The sequence below is a fragment of the Rhyacophila brunnea genome, unplaced genomic scaffold, assembly GCF_057557595.1.
Source record: "Rhyacophila brunnea isolate RB1 unplaced genomic scaffold, BYU_Rbru_1.0 scaffold_11, whole genome shotgun sequence".
In the NCBI taxonomy this organism is placed as follows: Eukaryota; Metazoa; Arthropoda; class Insecta; order Trichoptera; family Rhyacophilidae; genus Rhyacophila; species Rhyacophila brunnea.
In genome coordinates, this window is record NW_028232763.1 from 11,657,126 (window position 1) to 11,678,883 (window position 21,758).

The following is a 21,758-nucleotide window of genomic DNA, read 5'->3' on the forward strand; positions in this document are numbered from 1 at the left end:
CAGAACACCTTGTTTATTTTGTAGGGCAGGTAAATAATGCATATACTCTACAACAAGAAGATTTCGGCAAAAGTCGGAAGGCGCTGTTGTCGACTAAGTGCGAGATTGTTAGTTTATAATGGAATTACGGTTAAAAATGGGAGGGGCTTGTTAGTTCACAGTTTTAACACGTAGCCAAGAAGATGTTGTTCGAGTATATCTAATCAATAAATTGAAAAAAAAATGAGAAAAACCAATAACTATTTATTTTTAAAACATTTTCCACCATGTCCGATTCTAATAAGATCATAATATGGGCCTCCACAATGTGGAGGTTTGTATTCATAGATTTTGTTTTTACGAGAAATGGATATTAGCCTCTTGCTCAATCTATTAGGTCCATACTCTGACTCATACACGAATTCGAAAAAAAATATGTGTACTTGCCAGACCCAGGATTCGAACCTGGGACCCACGTTTAAACCGCGCGGCCATCGTGGGGACACATAACGCATACAAATATAATTGAATGAAGTTATTGATCACCCAAAATCATTGAACAGGCACAATATTAAAAAGTTGAATTTCTTATATCTGGTGGCGTCGGGCCTGTTTCTAAACTTTGACTTCGTTACAGCATATTAAGAAAATCCTGCTTCACATACATATGTCATATTAAAATTAAACATAATTAAGTAAAACAACGATAGCTTGTTTTGACACACTGACCAGAGTACCAAACTCTTCTGATAAATTCGGGTCCTATTCACGCTCCGCGGAACATAGTTTGGAAAGCCGTGTAATATATTATATGACTGACCTATTATAAATCGCACAATATTAACGGTACATGAGAAAAAAACAATTTAAAATTACCTCGTAAATTCACGTGGCTCTGTGCTATCAATATACATGTATTTATCTTATATTTTTAAGACTGCGGCACTCTTTCATAATCCATCGATAACCGGCCAAAAATAACAAAAGAATTCTCTCTGACTTGGCAGAAAGAATTTGTTCGGAATTCGATTTTCGCATCAGAGACCTTGCGAACTTGCGATTGGTGTCCGCCATTTTCAAAATGGAGGTCAAGCGTCTACCTGTCTGCGCTCGTTCGTCGCCGGATTTTTTTTGTTACGTAACGCCTGTTGTTCACGCGACGAACGCTCTTTTCAATGCTAACCCATGATTGACCGAGTGATGGGTAGATTTTACCCGTCGTTATACACAACATATATTTTAATTTATTAGACGAAAATGTATTACGCCACGGAATTATTTAAAATATGTGATAGCTATTTGGAGTAATGGCAACACTTGTTGTAATCCTGTCACTATTACTGTAAGTAGATATGTATTAATGTAGGTATTGTTACATTCCCAAATGGTCCCCCATTTGGGGATGTCTGTGAATCTGGAGAGGCCCAAATCGATATAAAACCATCAAATAGTGAGTGGGTTGATTACGAAAATAAATATTAATAAACCGGCAACGTTGTGCATGATTGCCGGCGAAATTTCATATTTGGGAAGTCCGCATTGTGTTTTCGCAAACGGCCGTGCTTGTGAACACTGTTCGCTCGCGCTACACACATTTCGTCCTCCATAAACTAAATTATTCAAAATGTAACCATTTAGTATATAATAAACGTACATACATCTCGCCGTTTCTGATCACAATTCCGGTGTGTTAATTGTCCACCTCCACATCCCGAATCCAGACGAAAAACCATACTAAAAATAAAAAGGACAGAGTGCTATTCACTTTCAAAAAATGGAGGGGAGTGATAGTATTACCACACTTTCATCATTTATAATTATTATCATCAGCCAAAATGTTAACAATAATAAATCAGTCATTAGGTAATGTTATAAATACTACTATGACATTTAAAATAGAAACCGCTCACTTTTATCAATATGTTGATTGTTGATTTATATGTCTTAATTTTACCTAAAAATAAAACAAAAATCAAAAAAGTATTTACCATTCGATTTAACAAGGTATTTAGTAAACCATACATTACCGTTTTTAGATAAACCGGTTTACCGGTAAATGCAATTAAATTTTCGATCTTTCTTTTAACCGTGTCCGATTCTATGAAGACCACATCGTCCTACACTGAGTGGACAGTTTTTTTTACGAGAAATAGATGTTAGCCGTATGCCCAACATAATACGTCCATACTCTGGGCTTAAACACACATGCGACTTTTTGTTGCCAGATCCGTGATTCGAATCCGGGGCCCATGACATCATAGGCCTACACGTTATCCGTTCAGCTATTGTGGGCATTAATAATTTATAATTACTATTTACTTATTATAATTCTTCAATTTTCTCCCAACATCTCATTTTTCTTGTCCTGGATTACCAATTGGACACAAATCAAGAGTTTAGAGATTATTTTCCACTCTATCTATGCATCGGAGGGGTAGTCCTCCAGTACTGCATCGTCACCCTGTCTTTGTCGACGGTGACATTCAACTTAATGTTAATATATTCAGCACATCGCTGACATTGTACAGTTCATAATTAAATCGCTTATATTATAGCAAAAATTATTGGGGTCGATATAACCCCATTCTTTAATTATTGGTCACAATACGAATACATATTTTCCGATAGGCGTGCGAGGGTTACTGCCAGGTTGGTGGAAGGTGGGCAGACACGCACTGCTGATAAACCACAAAATAAACAAAAATTCTATTGTCTCTATTCACGTCAGTCGGATTATTTAATGCTAGTTATTTAGATAAGCGTAGGTATGATGTACCTATTTATGAATGGATCATCTCTACACATACATTTTTAACCTGTGGGCATAAACAGACACAGGCACAGACACAGACACTACGACAAATAATATAATTAGTAACTGTGAATACACATTAACCTACACATCTGTAAATTAAATTATAATTAAACCGTCAAAAGCTGTCAAAGTAAACTCTACGATAAACTTTATAGGTACATAATTGCGTAAATTGTAGGTACCTTGAACTTGACGTTATGCGGAAACTACTGAGCCTGTTTCAGTGTATGGCGGCTTGAATGAAATACTTGGATCCCAAGATGAGTGCAACAATAAAATTTATGACTAAAAAAACCAGATTTAGCGAGAAACCAATCGTCGCAACAAGCCACTAGTGATATGCGACTACGATTATGAATGTAGGTACTCGTACCATGTATTGAGTATTCTACTTGAATGTTTCGACTTTTCAAAGAAGGTGATTGGCGTGAGTCCAGTGGATACGGGTTTGAATCCCGTCGGACGTCGTATTTTTTTCAAAAATACTTTTTTCTAGTATTTACCTATAGGTTTATCAAATTTTACATATAAAGAACATGAAAAATTATAAATTCAAAGCGTTCGCGCAAATGACATAAAAAATAAGTGTTACATAAAAATACAGGTTAATACGAGTAAATAATAAAAATAAAAGTACCTACATGGAAGCACACTGGGTGAATTAAATAGATCCTATCTTAAAAACTTATAAAACAGCGTCCACTTAAACTCACCTTACGTAAATGGAGTATGTATATTGTATATCAATATCCAAAACTATTTGATTAAACGTAGTCATTGTCCTCCCAATTGGCATTACTAATGGCAGGTTTCTTCTACACAATGGGAAAACAAACAACGGATGCTCCCGATTTCTAAGATAATTATCAGAAACACATAATTAAGTCAATACTACCGAGAATGGCAGAGTTTCCATTTATACCGCGTATAAGTCGGAAAAAATAATAAATTATGTATGACGTAGGTACCTACCTACAATAAAAGAATATTACATTCTCAAATTTTATGACTAATTCGTTTAATAAAAAATATAGTTTATTAAAAAGCATTCAAGCGAAATAGTACAAAACTTCATAATATTATATAAATAATGTCATTAAATTCCCTCAGTCACGGTCGATAGTATTTACCTACTGTCAATAATAATTGAATACCTAAAAATTTTACGTGGATGACTTCTGATACGAATGTCGTAAATGTTCTAGAAGGCAACGCAACATTATATTGATGATATTGTTGCTATCGCCTTCTTCTATCGAAGTTTGGCGACCAACTTGCAGGACAACTCTCCATCCTGGGCCAGAGTTGGATTAAATCATACATTGCAGGAAATATGGCTGAATATGGATGGAGCTTGTTATGTTCAAGTATACATAACCAATTTTATTTTGCCGGCCAACACATAGACCCTTCCAAACCAACACACCCGCACCATAATCAGTCTTAATCGAGAGTATCACGAGGTCCTACGTTTGTATGTGAAGCATCAGCAGTTTTTTTGACGCCTGATAATGTCTCAGGAGCAGATACCTAAGACTGAGGTCGCCACGCTCTCAAGTGGGTTTTGAGAGAATATATTATATGAGAGAAATGCACGGAAAACTAACATAAAACAAAATTAATTTAATTATAAATATAATACAAAAACCAAGCTAAATAATACAGATATACAAATACTATGTGAAGAGATCTTAACGTCCGCAATAACACGCCGCAAATTGTTTAAACGCAATATGATTGGCCATTGTGACGGCCAGGTAGGCCCAACAGCTGGTTTGACTAACTTGAGCATATCTTACATCTCAGCACATTCTCGGATATTCCCAGAGAATGTGATTTGCATCTTGTAGTACTCCGCCACATGAATGTCCGGGTAACAAGTCTAAGCTCGTAGAGCTTGGCAGTGAATCCATCATGGCTTTTCAAAAAATGACTGGTGTAGTGATCAGGAGTCGATTTAGTTATCTCCAATCGCCATTGTATATTCGGAAAGCTTCTGCTTCCTCAAGGATACTTTTTCAGCATTTTGCCAACCAGTTGATGTCTTCACTATAAAGCACTGTGGTCGGCAGAATGACATCGCGGAGTGTAGGGGATAATGGAGAATTTGATTATTTGGAGCGCCAAAAGGAGATTTTTTAGAAGTCTCTCAATAGGTACCTGCTGATACCTGGAAGAAGGTCTGGTTCCTGGTCTGGTACGAAGACCGGAGAACCGAAGGACGTCCGCCTCCTTCCAGGTATCAAGACAAATTGGTTATATTATGTAACCTCCACCCTGTAGAGGCCCATATCTTATTATTACGATCGGACATAGTTAAAAAAAATACAATATTGTACGTTACCAATAAAATATTTTTTTTAAATGTCTATAAATAAACAAAAAAATTGGCAATCTCGTTTAATTAATACGGTTAATTGCCATTCTTTGAAAGGAAAATTTCTATGTTTTTTTTCTGTCCCGAAGAATTGAATTGATGCCAATTGTAGCGCAAATCATCCGGATTTTTTATGTAAATATTTGCTGAGGAAACCAAAAATAAATGTAAACAGTTTTTACAATGTAAATAATAATTTCATATTATGCTGCCGTGCGGTAAATCTGGTCGCGGTATTGTAATTGCGATATATAGTGATTATTCATGAGATAAATCGTTGTTGGTCATTTGTTAGTGAATACAATATACACTATAGGTATACAAATATTTTAATCACAATTTACCATTAGGCATAAAGCCCACCAAAAAAGCGCTCGATGCGCTCACTACTGAGTAGGCCCCCTCCCACCCACGCATTACCCTTCACCTATGTAATAAGGGGCCCAAGAAGCACAAAATAATTATTATTACAGCGTCTCTTACAACAAAGCAATAAAAATATTATATTATTTCTCGGGGCTTGTAATTAATATCGGACACGCAATAACTAAACAAAGAGTACACTGTTCTTATATAATGGCTTCTTGCCCGTCTTATCGACGACGCTTCGAGGAGCGTGATTTTGCTTGCCGTGTTCAATGAATGGACTACGTTGTATTTTCGTTAATTCGTATCGCTGAGAAGCGAAAAACGGTGACTCATTGGGCAGGCGGGCACAAGGCGTCGTCAAATCCAGTGTGCGCTGGCGTATTTGATTACGTTGTATTTTCGATGATTTACGCGCCACTTGTAGAAATTTTGCGCGAGCGCCCCACTCGCTGCGTCAATGGGCTTTATGCCTTACAGTTACGACAATAATTTAAAATCTTGAATAATCAACATTCTGTCATATTTTCGCATTACAGCAGAATCTCGATATAACAGACGTCGGATATAACGGACATAATATCCGATCAAATTAAAATTGTTAAAAACATTCTATTAATGTTATAAATGTTTAAATCCAAGTGTTGCCGCTTGTAAACAATGTTCTGCGCACGATAATCACGTCATCCCTCTCGAACTCGAATTCGAGTCATAATGCCGTCCTGCTCCTAGACCTAACGTAGCAGTGACGTTTGCAACGCTGGCCGCTAATTCACATGGCTGCACAACAGTTTAATTGGTTTACTCGAAGCGAATGGGTTCATTTATTACACCATTCGATAAATTTACAATGGTTAGAAGTAGATGAAGATGACTCTGGGTCACATCATGATTTATTTTCGTATTTTTAGAGAGTTGACTTGAGCTATTTCTACAAATTAAAATATCTATTTAATTTGCTTACATGTGACAAAATCTATGATAGACAAAAAAGCACAATTCTTTTAACACATTGGCATTTAAATCTTATTTTTTATAAGAACCCTGCAACCACAGCATTTATTTTATAAACGCACAATATTGGTATCCTTGCTTAATTAGTCATGGAATCAAAACCGTGCTGACCCAAATGTATGAATGTAAGAATGCGAAATCTCATATTTATTATAGTACCTATGCTAAATAACAATGCCTCGTCTATTCAATCCAGACTAATCGCAGTTTCCTTTTTTCGCGTTTCTTTTTAGAGTGGCTTTAGAGAGTTTTTGGGGTGATATGACGTCACGGCCAAAGAGGAAGTTATGTATCAGATACTTACAATGACGTGATACCTTAAAATGTGACGTCATAAAACTATCAAGATATAAACTCATTTTTTATGAATATTCCTAAAATATTTCGTGAAAATATTTTATTGAAATCGATCATTTTAAAGAAATTTTGTTTTTTAACGAATGAGGGATGTTAAAAATATGACGTATTTTAGATAAGGGTGTAAAAAATATTGTGACAATGAATGGGGGTCGAGTAGGTGAAAGGGAGCGGTTGAAAAATATCAAAAAATCGTGTGACGTAATTCTTTATTATAATTACAATCAAACGTATTGTTTTTCATGTTAAAGTACATTATTTATAAAACCATATTGTCATTTTGTAAGTAGGTCCAATAATTTGATTCGCCAATGAATTGAGTATCTATCATTTCGCGACTAGTAGGTAAACGTTTAGTATCTACCATCACTCGACGCCATTAGTCATAGCCGACATATCGAAAGAAAAAGGGTCGATACCTGGTATCGATACGGTACTAGTAATGAAAGAAATGTCCCTATTGAACTATCGATTCTCCTTTGACGGCCCTAGTCGCTACTTATATTTACTAAATCCCTACTGGTGCGTAAATTAAGTTAGCCTAGCTGGGTGCTTACATACATTATTTTGAACGTCATGTTCATGTATTTATGTCGTCTCAAAGGCTTTGACCCTTACCACTCATATGTCCTGCTTCTCTAAAAGCCCAAAACTTTGAAACTATGTCATGTTGACAAACAAAATGATTACAATACGGTGGAAAATATAGAATACTATAGGTATATTATATATAATATAATGGTATACGATTTACCTGAGATCATAAGGTGAATTATTGTTACACTGCAAAATGAACTGTGTATTTAATATAGGTTTCAAAGTTAATTACCTATCTTATCCTATCGCTACCAAGCTAATTTGATTGTATTATTAATTTAATTTAATAAAATGTATTATTTTATAGTACTTATTCCACTTTCATTAATTAAATCTGGACCGGTTTCGTCCGCGAAATGTCCCTTTAAGGCGGACGAAATCGGTCCAGATATAATTAATAAAAGTTGAATAAGTAGGTACTATACAAATTTACGTTTTATTAAGTTAAATTAATAATACAATGCATTTCCACAGTATATTGACAGTTAACCCAATAAAATAAACTAATATGATTGTCAAAATATTAGTGTTTTCAATGTTTATGTGTATTTAAAACAAGAACCCAAGGTACAGCTACAAACTTATCTAAAGAATGTCCAAAAATGGAACTACAAACTACCATAGGGCGCCATTTTGAAAATGTTATTCGAATGGCAGATTTTGTCCTGTTATGAGTCTTGGTTGTGTAGTTTTCGACCGTGGCTCCCCCATCCCATTCTTCAGATAAGTTTGTAGGTCTGTAATATTGAAGCCTTTGAAATGCTTTGGCGCCAAATCTTTGATTGAGTACAGGTGAATGAATCAAGGACTCGGACTCGACATAAAATAAAAGTGGACTACAATTATAATTATTATGTGTAAGACAAATTTAAAAACGAAACTGACATATTGCTTATTACGGTTTAAAAATTCGACCATAATTTATAATAGGTTTCACCACCAGTCTCTCCTTATTCTGCAGAATGTGTCAACTCTCAAATATATGTTATCGAGAGTCTTTCTTTTATCTGGTGTCTCTGGATGATTAACTGGTTTGTCCTGTGATATGTCCAAGAAACACAAAGCATTCGGCGCCAACACCCACATTTCGAAGGCATTCATTTCATTCCGCTCCCTTGCCCTCAGGGTATTTTAGATATTTAAATAGTCTATCTATAGGCCCTGGTCGCCATGACATGAGAGTCCATGACTCGACTCTGTACATAAGTATGGATAACACTATCATCATTTTCGTGGAAATTAAAATTCCTCGATCCTTCCATATGGCGGTAAGACATGTCATCACATTTTCGCAATTTGCATAAGCTTTCTTATTTCTGCTTCACATCCGCTTTTTCCACTAATGATCGATCCCAGATATACATACTAGTCCACTGTTTCTAGATTTTTGAGTGTAGATTATATTTACATACCTACTAATATAAAGTCAGAGAGAGTTAATAATATGTATTTAATAAAAAATGCGAGGCTTTTGCAGATCTACTTTTACTACACATATTATAGGTCTTATCAGTATTGTCAGTGAATAAAAATCGACATTAAATGATAATTTATGCGGACAAGTGTCGAGAGATATATTTTTCAATCGCGTTTCCTAAGATAAAACATTTATGGCAAACTGCCAAACAGTAAATTTTATTTATTAGCTGTCAAGAGATGTAGACTTTTAGATTTCTTGCAAAATCAGATTCAATCAGAATTTTCTAATTTGTTCAGTCAATTAAATTAGGTACCTACATTGGTCGTGAGACACGCGCTGTGAGTCACGCGTGAAGCTAGCGGTTTCTTATAATATGTTGTTCTACCTATATATTTGCCCAAACCAAAAAATGAATGCTCCACAATCAATTCTCGTAAAAAGTACGTTTGAAGGGGGTTATAAATTATGTTATTTTTATTATTTACAGCGGAGCAATAAAAAACAAAATATTGTTATTATAGCACTATAGGGCCCGCTGTAGTCTAGTGCCAAAAGTCGAGGGTCGCAGGTTCAAACCCCACTAGCAAAATTCACATGTTGTTTTTTCAATGAGTGCTTATTGCTAATATCCACATTCACTAGAAATATTCTAACATTAATGTGTACGGAAAGAGAAGAGCTTCTCAAGTCGGTCCAACTAAGTTGCATTTAGATAATAAATAGATAATGTGACGTCATACCTACTGCTAACGTCAAATTCTCTACGTAGTTCTATACCTATAAACTGTTGCGTGCTCCACTCTTGCATGGGTAACATGAAGTCATGTATATTCAGACAAAACACACTTGAGTGCAGGGCGATCTCAGTCTTGAGTATCTAACTACTTCTGAGATATACTCAGTAATAATAAACATCTGATGCTTCATAGCAAACGTAGGGTCCCGTTATAAACCCGATTAAGACCGGGTGTGGTGCCGTACGGTTGAGGTTTGGTGGCGCCATAAACTTCAATGTTGTCGTATAATTTTACAAATATTAAACATTCATGCTATTTTGTTATAGGCACTTGAAAAAATTAGAGAAATACTAGGAACTAGGAAGCTCTCAGTTATTGTTATATTACTGATCAGAATACCCTCGAATCACTTCAACCAAAAATCAAAAGATTAATCAAAGTTGGTCCTTGTATCTGCATATTATATTCTGCTGAATCCTCAAATTTGCGTAATTTGTGGCATTTATTTTGACGATTTTTGTCTTACCGTATTATTTTAGGATACCCAGTGCGTCGCTAATTTTCTACAAACACGTATCTCAATTTTCGTCAGTTTTGAGTTGTTTGATGTAATGAATTCAGAATTTGAATTCCCACATATTCCACTAACACGTATCTCAAAACATACTTTACAGCATAATAGATTTAAGCAATAACAAAAACTCGTATCACAAGAAAAGACTTTATAAATATTATAAACTCGTATCTTGAGTAACGTGTTTGTAAGTATACAGAATACTGAACTCCGACAGATAATTGTACTGAAGCTCTTTCTCGTAAGTCAAGATACGTGTTTGCTGCAGTAATATGCACAGTAAAGTTGCAACGCATTATCGTATCTCCGGCAATATGACTGATCGGTCGAAAGTATAGTGCGATAAATTGAAGAAACATAACATTTTTTTCATGAAAATATGTTTAACTATACTAAAAGGATATTTCATAGAAGAAAATTTATTTCTAAATTAACAACTTAAAGTTATTATTTGCCTCTCCTGAAAGTTGTAATTTTTGTGATACGTATTAGAAAATTACAGACGAGTGTTGAATGATCGTCACAATATATTGTTAAATTGCGCTATGTAAAAATAATACTACACAGGCTACGTCGTGAATTGAGTATAATTCACTGTTATTTTGAAATTTGGTTGAAATGCTGGGGGGCTTTGACAGATTCGTACAAAAATAGTAAAGTTTCCCATAAATAAATCCGTAAGGCAGGGTTCACTGCAGTGACGTCCCGTGGGGGTGGGCAGATTGAGCGTCGCTTGAGGGCGGCAGTTATCCAAAGGGCGGCAAATCGAGGAGAATCATTGGGTATATATAGATAGCTACCTAAACTTAGTAATAACGGAAATATCTTTCCATTAAAAAATTCAGCTTACTGGTTGGAAACAAAATAATTATATATTAATTAGGTACCAGGTACGTACTATAAAAATTTTAACAGGACTTTATTTATTGTTTAATTTAATAAAACGCATTTTTTTTGTAGTACTTATTCCACTTTTAATCAATAGATTAGGACCGGTTTCGTCCGCCTCAGAGGGACACTTTCAACTGAATACATTCTTTTAAAACAATATTTATCAAACAAAATCCAAAGCAACAGAAATAATATAACAATAGGTACATAAATTATCCGTCCAATAATTTTCGATCAATTAAATCCGATTCCCCGAGTATCTGAAACCTTAGACTCGCAATATTGTCTATTGACGCAGAGATAGCATTTAAATTAGATTTAATGGTAAGTATTCTTATATCTTGTTAGTAATGTATCCATACAACACATTTCTTAGATATTTGTGTCATGAAAGGATGATAAGAAGTACTGTATAAAAAAAATGTGGCGGCAATTTGGCACTGCTAGGGGCGGCATTTTGTCTAGGGACGTCACTGGTTCACTGTTACTGCATCTGGCTTTGTTACCATGTCTTGTTTACTAGCCCCATTAGCTTATTACACATGTAGATATTATCCTGAGTCGTTATCCGTTTCGGCCGCTCTAGTGGGATGTCGCTAAAGTAACCTGCTCTAAAAAAGGTAACGCGTTACCTCTAGAACAATTTTGAACGTGTCATTACTTTTGATACCGTCGAAACTCTTTAGTTAGATCTAGCAAAAAACTGGAACGCAATGAAACACGGTGCCCAGTATGGGTCAGAACAGTTTGAGTTTGGTAATTTTACTGAACCTTGTTTCCAATAGTAACGAGTGCCTGGAAAGCCAGGTCCACATTTGTAATCAGACTTCACTTAGTCACCAGGTTGTCTTTCTTAGACCTGTTACCTGGTAACACATTTTGTTACCAAGTTGCAGGTGAACATTTAATTGTAGAATGTATTTTGTTTAGTTCCGTCTATTTAACATTGGTTATCTTATATTATATCTTATCTTATGTTATATTATATATAACTTACAGGACTTGTTAACCAACTAAGGTTACGGTAATAAATTAATGTGGACAGGGCCAGCACTCAAAATGGAAAATTTTACGAATCGGAATGCCCAATAATTTGCCGAAAATATTAACATAGTTTTCTAATCTTATGTATATTTTATAAAAACAACTGTGTTAGTTTTTTTCTTATATGGCTCATCTAACTCAGATAGTCAAATTAATTTTTCCACGAGACGGAGCGATAATTTTGGCGATTTCATTAACCGGAACGGCGCTCCAGTGCGCTCCGGCCATTTAGAGCCCTGGACGCGGCTTAATGTGAAATTAATGGCAAATAATTTAAGAAGTCTTTTTTAGTATTACATTTATAATTATATTAAAGCCTCAAATAAGGGGGTTGTTATAATATGAGATTATACCGAATTATGCCATTGTTATAAAAAAAATGATTCAGTTATCAATGGAAGACCTCAAGTCGCTTACCATAGTTTTTCGGTGATTAAATTAGTAATTAAACGTTCAAAATGAACCTTTCCACAGAGCAAAAAACATGTGATACATTACAGATAGCAACTGAGTAGAGTTGAGGTTATGTTTTTCCAGCACGTCTCTCCAATCAATGTCAATGGCTTACTTATCCATTTTCCCGTCAACGTCGCAGACCTCATCAATCTCTCCCCCTGCCACTGGAGGCGCTGCGATCGCCGCTAACATCCGGACAGTCCTGATGGTTTTTCATACAAATTTAAATTTCGAACGGCGAATTAGGGGCTACGGTGGCGCCACGTCTGAATATTATATCGCGAAGCGAGTTTATTCCATTTTCAAACAAAGAACTCAATTAGGGCCCCGGTGTCTATAATAACATGAAATGTTCAATGGTTCATGAATATCGCCATCGCCGGGCGCAAAAATTGAAAAATGATTTTTTAAATTTGGAATTATTCTAATGGTTCGTGAGCAATTTAAATAATATATCGACCACGGTGGCTGGCAAATGTATACGTGTTTGGACCCAGAGTATGAACCTGATAGGTTTACCAATAATTTACTAACATCCATTTCTCGTAAAAACCAAAAATCTTTTAGGAAATATCTTTGTGATGCGGCTCAGATCTACATAATATATAGGATTGTAGAGCCAATATATTATTATTATATTATATATGTATCTCATCCGGTAGTCTATGGACGTGACCGATCCAGCGCATTTTCATATATGCAATTTTTTCGCCCCCATTAAGTGTGTACAGCTCCTCATAATAAACCGTTTCTTTTATTCAACGAATAATTCACAAGATTTGAGAATGTAAAATTCTATAGTTATATTGAACATACATAATTTGAAAATCCCACTGATATATATACCTACCAGAAAAAATCCCGTCGGGTGTCGTTTTTTTCTTTCAAAAAGAGGTTTCCTCATTATACCTTGACCACCAAAAGCCATCTTTCTTAACAGCCCCAAAGATTCTTCACAAAACTCTCATCTCAAAAATATAAATATTTCTCTCATCCTGTTTATTGAATGCCTAGCATTCTGATATATATGTGTGGACTGGGCGCAGGAGCTATCAATTATTCGCATAAGTAGAATCAAAAGCTTTGCACTAATAAACAAAAGCTTACACAGAGACTGGTCTAAAACTAAATCTTCTTTGATTCTCCTGAAAAGCAGTGATTTTAGATGTATCCCCCTTTTCCTTTCGCACACTGATTAATGTTTCAATAGACCAATTGAACTTGATAAAAAAAAAAAACATTTTAAATCGATAAATAATTCCTTCAAAGTATAGTCCAAACGTATTGATATTATTAAGTCACTACGTATCATATAAAAATTGCGATTTTTAAATTGTACATGTAAGGATTCCTTTATCGAAATTGCACTAACGCATATCAATAAAATAGTAACTATATAGTATACTAATATAAGTGAAAATCTATGTTGAATTCTTTATATGTACGATCATTATGTAATAAACGTTATGGGGTAGTAAAATTTTATATTTCTAAAAAGAAAATTTGGGAATTTTCTCCAGCTATAAAAAACACATTTATATTGAATATGTACCCTAACAGACGAGCTAATGGTTTTCTAAGCGAACAGTTGGGTCGATGAGTGTATGCATATGTAGGTACATAAGAATATCACGAATGCCACCATACATTGAAATTTCTTTTAATATTTCGATAAGAATCTCCTATGTTTACTTACTCGTATACTCTTTAAATCATGATTATCTCGATTCACAAAGATGATGTCGTGTTTTATAATATCGATGTTTTAACATTAACACCTCGTATCTGACATTCAATATTTTTGACAAGGGGTAGTTAACATGTTATACAAATACTATTAAATGATATTAAATAAAAAAGTGAAAAAATAATTTATTTCATTTTTAATATATTAACTGTATTTTTGTTTTTATTTAATATCGTTTTATATTTTTAGTATAACATTTTAACTACCCCATCAAAAATATCGAATGTGTAAAAAGTTATCCGGATGTATCATTACCCGTACTACATTCGCAGTGACGTCCCTAGGTAAAGTGCCACCCTTAGACAGACTTAAAATGCCGCCCCCTTTTTAGTCTCAAATTGTAAGAAAAATTATTAGGTTACGTATCTATGTTCCTAATTTTATTACTTATTTACTTTCTGCTACAAAATAAATACTCTTATCATCCACTGATGATAAGAGATTGTCCACGAATACTACTTTCAAACATCGGGTCTTTAGCACATGTAAGTCTGAAGATCTGACAGGTTTGGAGGTCACCTTGTGAACATTTTATCTGCGCGATAAACCGCCGTTTTGTATTACAAAACAAAAGTAGGATAGGTTGTTAGGATTTTTTATGCTATTTGGAAAACCGCCACTGGTCTCAAAGGTTGTAATATTCGTATTCGCTCATACGTTTTCCGCCCATAAGCATCGCATGGCCTGCCTACCAAAAGTAACGTCACTGTAAATTCGTCTCTAATTGTCTAGTCCAGATAATCCAAATTCTACGTTTCAAAATTAAGTGTAACTATTTGGGTAGAGGTTTTCAACCTTGCACGTTTTACGACACCCTTCATATGCAATGATTCTTTCATAGCGCAATAAAAAAGGTGTGCCTTAAACAGAAATTCGAATTTTTTCAACTCAAAATACACCAGTGAAGTTTTTGACCGTTTCTGAGCTGTTAGCCAACAAATTTCTATTCGGAACGAGATACGAGTCGTTCTTTACTTTTCGAGCTGCCAATCGAAAATGCTCCGAAATCAGAATAAGACCGAGACACAAGTTCATCAACGAATGGCATTTTTTTTTTATTTTTTTTCATTTTTAAAAGTAAGTACTTAGTAACTGCCTACCTATGGATTTTGAAATATAGGTTTAATGTGTGTATTTCAAGAAGAGAATTTGAGAAATATATAGTACCTACATACCTAAATAACGCTAAAATAAAGGACTGTCATCCGAAATAAAAGAAGAATGGTCACCGTAGCGATAAAGGAAGATAGGTAAAAAAAATATTTCTGAAGTATGGAGAAATATGGGATACACTTAAACTGGTGTTTATATAACTATATGTTATTTTCGAATATTACCTACGTCCGTGTGCATTAAAATTGTTCACGTAGCTGGAACACGCATTCAATATTGGTGATATTTAGGAACGTTAAGAAGGCTTTGTATTTCAAACATTTTATAGCCTGACCGTCATTAAGTGATAAACAAAATTCGGCTTCAAAATCTTGATCTATTGCGACTAACTTTACACTTCATTGTCGTTTTGGAAAACAACCACCAAAGAAGACGAATCTATAATTTTATTGTTCGTGCATCAGCGCATTGAATTTAGATTGTTTTTCCAAACATCCTGAAACTCATCTGGAAATTATTATCGGTGCACATTTTGAATACCATTAGAGTAAAGAAGTAGGTACATAAGTAAGTAAATAAGTCCAAAAATATAGTCACTATTAGGGCTCGAAATGGACCGGAGCACACCGGAGAGCTGCTTTCGTTCATGAAATCTCAAATGTTATCGCTCTGTCTTGTGGAAAAATTAATTTCACAGCCTGAGCTAGAGGCCAAATAACAAAAAAATCTAACATAACTATTTTTATAAAATATAAATTAAATATGTTTGGAAAATTATAGAGCGTTACAGTTCGAAAAATTTTCCATTTCTAATGCTAATGTGATCCAATATTAAAAATTAATAACTATTGGAAAATTCTTATAGTTACGTTTTAACTGTTTAATACTTCTGTCAAGAAATACCTATTTGAATATATTATGCTGAGTGCAGAATGTTGCATCAAAGGGATTATTATAGGAGTCGAGAGGCGAGAATATTACGGTGAGAAAATCAGAAAAACATCCATATTGGAAATTGGATTCCATATTCATGTCGTAGTAGGGTTTACAATCCCGGGATCCCGAGCTATTTTCGATACCTATGAATCCCGGGATTGAAAAAACATAATCCCGAAACTTTCGGGATTGATTTTTTCATTAATTTTTATGGAAAATAAAATAAAAACGAAAATATATCAGAAAAAAATACTTTTATTAACAAATAACTACATTAGAAATAAAATGAGTTTGAATGTTATACCCATGTGTAAGTTGCCGATTCATTTTTTTTACACATCTAATATATAAAAAATAATATTTGTTTGTGTGTTTGTTTGTTTGTTTGTTTGTTCGTATTGAATGCACTGCCATACCGTTCATCCGATTGCGATAAAACTTTGTCAACTTATTGCTTGCACTTTCGCGAAGAGTATAGGCTATACTAATATATAAAAATGAATGTCTGTCTGTCTGTATGTCTGTCTGTCTGTGTGTCTGTCCCGTATGCGTTCCTATACCATTCATCCGATTGCGATGAAATTTTGGTAAGTGGTTGTATGCACACCCATGAAGGTTTCTGAATTAGAAAAATCATCATCTTCTTCTTCTTCTTCATTCTATCTTCTTTTATTCGTATGGTTCCTATATCATTCATCCGATTGCGATGAAACCTTCATCAGTTGTTGTGGTAACACCCGTAAAGGTTTCTGAATTAGTACAACCATCTTCTTTTTTTTCTTCATTCTATCTTCTTTTATTCGTATGGTCCCTATATCATTCATCCGATTGCGATGAAACTTTCGTCAGTGGTTGTGCCAACACCCGCGAAGGTTTCTGAATTCGTACAACCATCTTCTTCTTCTTCTTCATTATATCTTCTTTTATTCGTATGGTTCCTATATCATCCATCCGATTGCGATGAAACCTTCATCAGTTGTTGTGGTAACACCCGCAAAGGTTTCTGAATTAGTACAACCATCTTCTTCTTCTTCATTATATCTTCTTTTATTCATATGGTCCCTATATCATTCATCCGATTGCGATGAAACTTTCGTCAGTGGTTGTGCCAACACCCGCGAAGGTTTCTGAATTTGTATAACCATCTTCTTCTTCTTCTTCATTATATCTTCTTTTATTCGTATGGTTCCTATATCATCCATCCGATTGCGATGAAACCTTCATCAGTTGTTGTGGTAACACCCGTAAAGGTTTCTGAATTAGTACAACCATCTTCTTCTTCTTCTTCTTCTTCTTCATTATATCTTCTTTTATTCGTATGGTCCCTATATCATTCATCCGATTGCGATGAAACTTTTGTCAGTGGTTGTGCCAACACCCGCAAAGGTTTATGAATTTGTACAAACATCTTCTTCGTCTTCTTCATTATATCTTCTTTTATTCGTATGGTTCCTATACCATTCATCCGATTGCGATGAAACCTTCGTCAGTTGTTGTGGTAACACCCGCAAAGGTTTCTGAATTAGTACAACCATCTTCTTCATCTATTTGTATGAGTTCCTATTCCATTCATCCGATTGCAATAAAACTTTCTTCAGTAATTGTGCCAACACCCGCGAAGGTTTCTGAATTAGTACAACCGTCTTCTTCTTCTTCTATTCGTATGTGTTCCTATACCATTTATCCGATTGCAATGAAATTTTGATCAAGTGTTGTGCTCACGCCCGCAAAGGTTTCTAAATTGAGACAACCATTTCTTCTTCTTTTTCATCTATTCTATCTTCTTCTATTCATATGCGTTCTTATACCATTCATCCGATTGCGATGAAATTTATGTAAGTTGTTGAGCGCACACCTGCGAAGGTTTCTAAATTAGTATTATATAAAATACAAAGTTTGTTCCATCCAATTTTGGTTTGTTACTGCATATTAATAACATTAATAACGTTTGCATATTTTGGATTCGATTTTAATTTAGTGTTCTTTTGTTTGACCTTTACTCCTATTAGAATTATTTTCATATTGATATATTGTATTACACAGATATTTTAATATTAAAAAAATAATTACCTCTTATTATTTTTTAAATATCTAAGATAAATATAACCACGAAGCGACCCTGTGCGAAGCCGGGTACTTCAGCTAGTACATTAATAAAATCGAGAAAGATTGGAAAAAAACAATGGTTAGCACTATTAAGTAATTATTAAGTATTAAGTAATTCCACCATAAATCTCATACGTTTTACGGCAGTTTCATATTTGGCTGACTAATTAGATTTATGAAGCGGAAAGGCCATAAGTACACCATGATTTGCTTTACTATTTTAAATCTCGCTAAACCCATTCATCAAGTCTTTACTATCAGAAACAGCAATCTCATATTAAATTCACATTATTATTTATATTTAAATATTATTTACTTAATGTCTTAAATAGTATAAATTATACTAGATTTATTTTTGACCGATTTTATCAATGTTATTTGTAAATATAAAAATTTTATATTAACAATAGGAAAAAATGCCAATCCCGGGATTGTCAAATTGTAATCCCGAAATCCCGGGATCAGAATTTTGGCTCGGGATTGGATTACCTAGTCAGAGCAAACAGTTTTATGAATTCATATTTATGATATTTCTTCTGTTGGAGTTTGAAGGGACTATACAATACTACACCAAATGATGCGTTGGTGTTTTAAAGCAGAATAATCATTGGTGTAATTCTCCCGGCAGTAGTTTGACCATATTATTATTTATTTATTTATTTATAAAAAGAGTATTACGGCATTACAGCTATTGGCCAATGCGCAATAATACATAATAAATACAAATGTGTAAAAATATCTTAGTTACAAATAACAATTAAAAGACAGTATGTGTATTATGACAATATTGTACACCGACAAACAAATAACATCGATTAAAATTTATACACATTTTGATTTTCTAGATAAATCGACGTAATTAAATTGAATAAAAAAACTTTAAAGTAGTAGTTTTAATTTATTAAGGGAATATTAAACCAGTTTTTACAAAGTTTTTCTTAGCTCGTATTCTTATTTGTCCGGTGGTTGTTTGTCCGGTACAAATCTTGCAATCGATTTTTAACTAGCTTCCCGACTAGCTAGACATTTGAAACTTTTAGAATATATCAGAACACGATGCCAATGCATTTTTTAATACTTTAGAAGTAGAATTTAATTCATTTTCAGTTAAGTATGAACAGTTATTTAGAAACCATTATTAAATTATTAATATATACGTGCATTACTATGGAAATCAATATGAAATGACATTTCATTATTCAGTATTTCTATCAAGTACATTTTTTTTGATCGTTTAATCTAGTCAAGTCAAGTTTATATGATTCAATAGAAAATTTAAAAACGTTGTAAGACGTAAGTATATAAAAAGTTCTTTTTATCATGTAATCATTAATGAAAATAATAACCAGGCGCGTATGCAAGGGGTGAGGGGGTTTGGCCCGGACCACCCTAGGAACGAAAAAAATACAAATTATTTAGTTGAATAGAATATCAGTTTTTCTTCTTCTTCGTCAGAATCTCATGATCGTGATCCGAATGATCTTGCTCCCCTCGACATTCTACAGCGCGCAAGTCAGCGGAAGACCCGTAAAATTCATGACCTGGTGCAATCATTAGGGGGCATCCAAAGTTTGCTGTAATATTCTAACGCGTTACATCTAAGCGCGGACGACACAAATGGACACTATCGATCCTAATAATAAAATTATAACCGATAGGGCACGCGCATTCGATAACTACTCGTGGATGTGACTTGCAATTAACTCGTAGGTGAGCACCCGTAGTCATAGCTGCAGGTCGGGTGTTCATCTCTAGACTCAAAGTGTGGAGTGTCTGGGTATGGGGTATGTACCCGGAAAAGTGCAAACCCGTAACACCTGTTGGCTTTTGTTAAGCCCGCCCCGTCCGCCGACTAAAAAAAAAATATTACGGATAATTTTTCAAAATGGACCCCCCGTACTATTTTTCTTTGAACGCCCATAAACACAACCTTAAAATAATGTGGTGACAAAATGTAAGCGCACAGTATTTTAAAATTTATTTCTTTAATATTTGTAATGTTTTTACATGTGTATTTTTTTATTATTATTTTAAATATGTAGTTTAAAATGTTAATTATTATTAAAATATGTTAAATTGCAAGTTTAAAACTGTCTCATTAAATATCTCTATGAATCAAATAGGTGCTACTTAATATACTACTCACCTTATCTGTGTTCATTTAAATCTTAAATGACTGAAGAAATTATTGAAGAATTATTCCAATCTAGCCATTATGTAATAGATACTCATTGTAAAATATCTATAATTTGTTATAATTATCGTTATAGTATAAAACATTAAATTGATATAAGTTATAACTATATCGATAAGACGCAAAATATTGTAATAGTAAATATTGTTTGGTGATTTGATTGTACCTACCTACCTAACTAGTTTGAATTTCGAATTTGAATGACATATTGTCTGAGACTGCGTGTGTAAAGTACCCTCTCTGTGAAGTGTAGGGTGTTTCAGTAAAGTTTTCCGCGTCGTAGACAAAATAATATTATTTATTGTGCGGTTTCCATGTGGTGTCAGGGCATGCGCGTTGGTCCTGCGTCCAGTCGATATTCCCATACCATTGGCGCGTCACCACTGCCGTATAAGGCCCGCTTTTTTGAAACTCGTCCAAATTAATCTTCCACAATATATATTATTTTATGAATTTAGATTAATTTTCGTGGTAATTGTGCCGCAGATGCCGCATGAGCTTTTATGATTTTTTTTTAACGGAAACAGTTTATTCCATCTAGACAAGAGTTATATTAAATATTTTTTCTGTCGGCGTAGATGCTTTTCAATCCATTATATTCTAAATTTAAAATTCCCATACATTTTGATCCATCATTATTACAAACTTAGATTATATTAGGTTATATCATGTTGGGGTAGGTTAGGTTTGGTTTGGTCTAAAAAGAAAGTTATAAAATCTCAGGCGGGCATCTGCACCATATTTACCATTTTCTTTTAACAAAATGTACGATTTCTAAGGATCGGCTTAAATGCCAACATATATTTTAGATAATGTTGTTCGACTTTCTTTATTTATTAAAACTGTGAGTGCTTATTGATATGTATGATGTTATTCAAATACTTTTCACAAAGTTATAATTCTTTATGAATAATATGGCTTGATTTTTATTGTTGTTGCAATTGGTAATTCTCAAAGTCTTGGGGAACATTGTCCGAATCACATTATTTACTAATTAATAAAATATAAATGTGAAAGCTAGTCACCTAGTCAGGC

The 21,758-nt window shown here is 34.2% G+C and overlaps 1 protein-coding gene across 5 annotated transcripts in view; it reads left to right on the top strand.

The window, feature by feature from the left end:
* The window catches only part of LOC147078361 (uncharacterized), a 693,462-nt gene that overhangs the window by 38,677 nt on the left and 633,027 nt on the right, over positions 1–21,758 (top strand). The window lies entirely within an intron of this gene.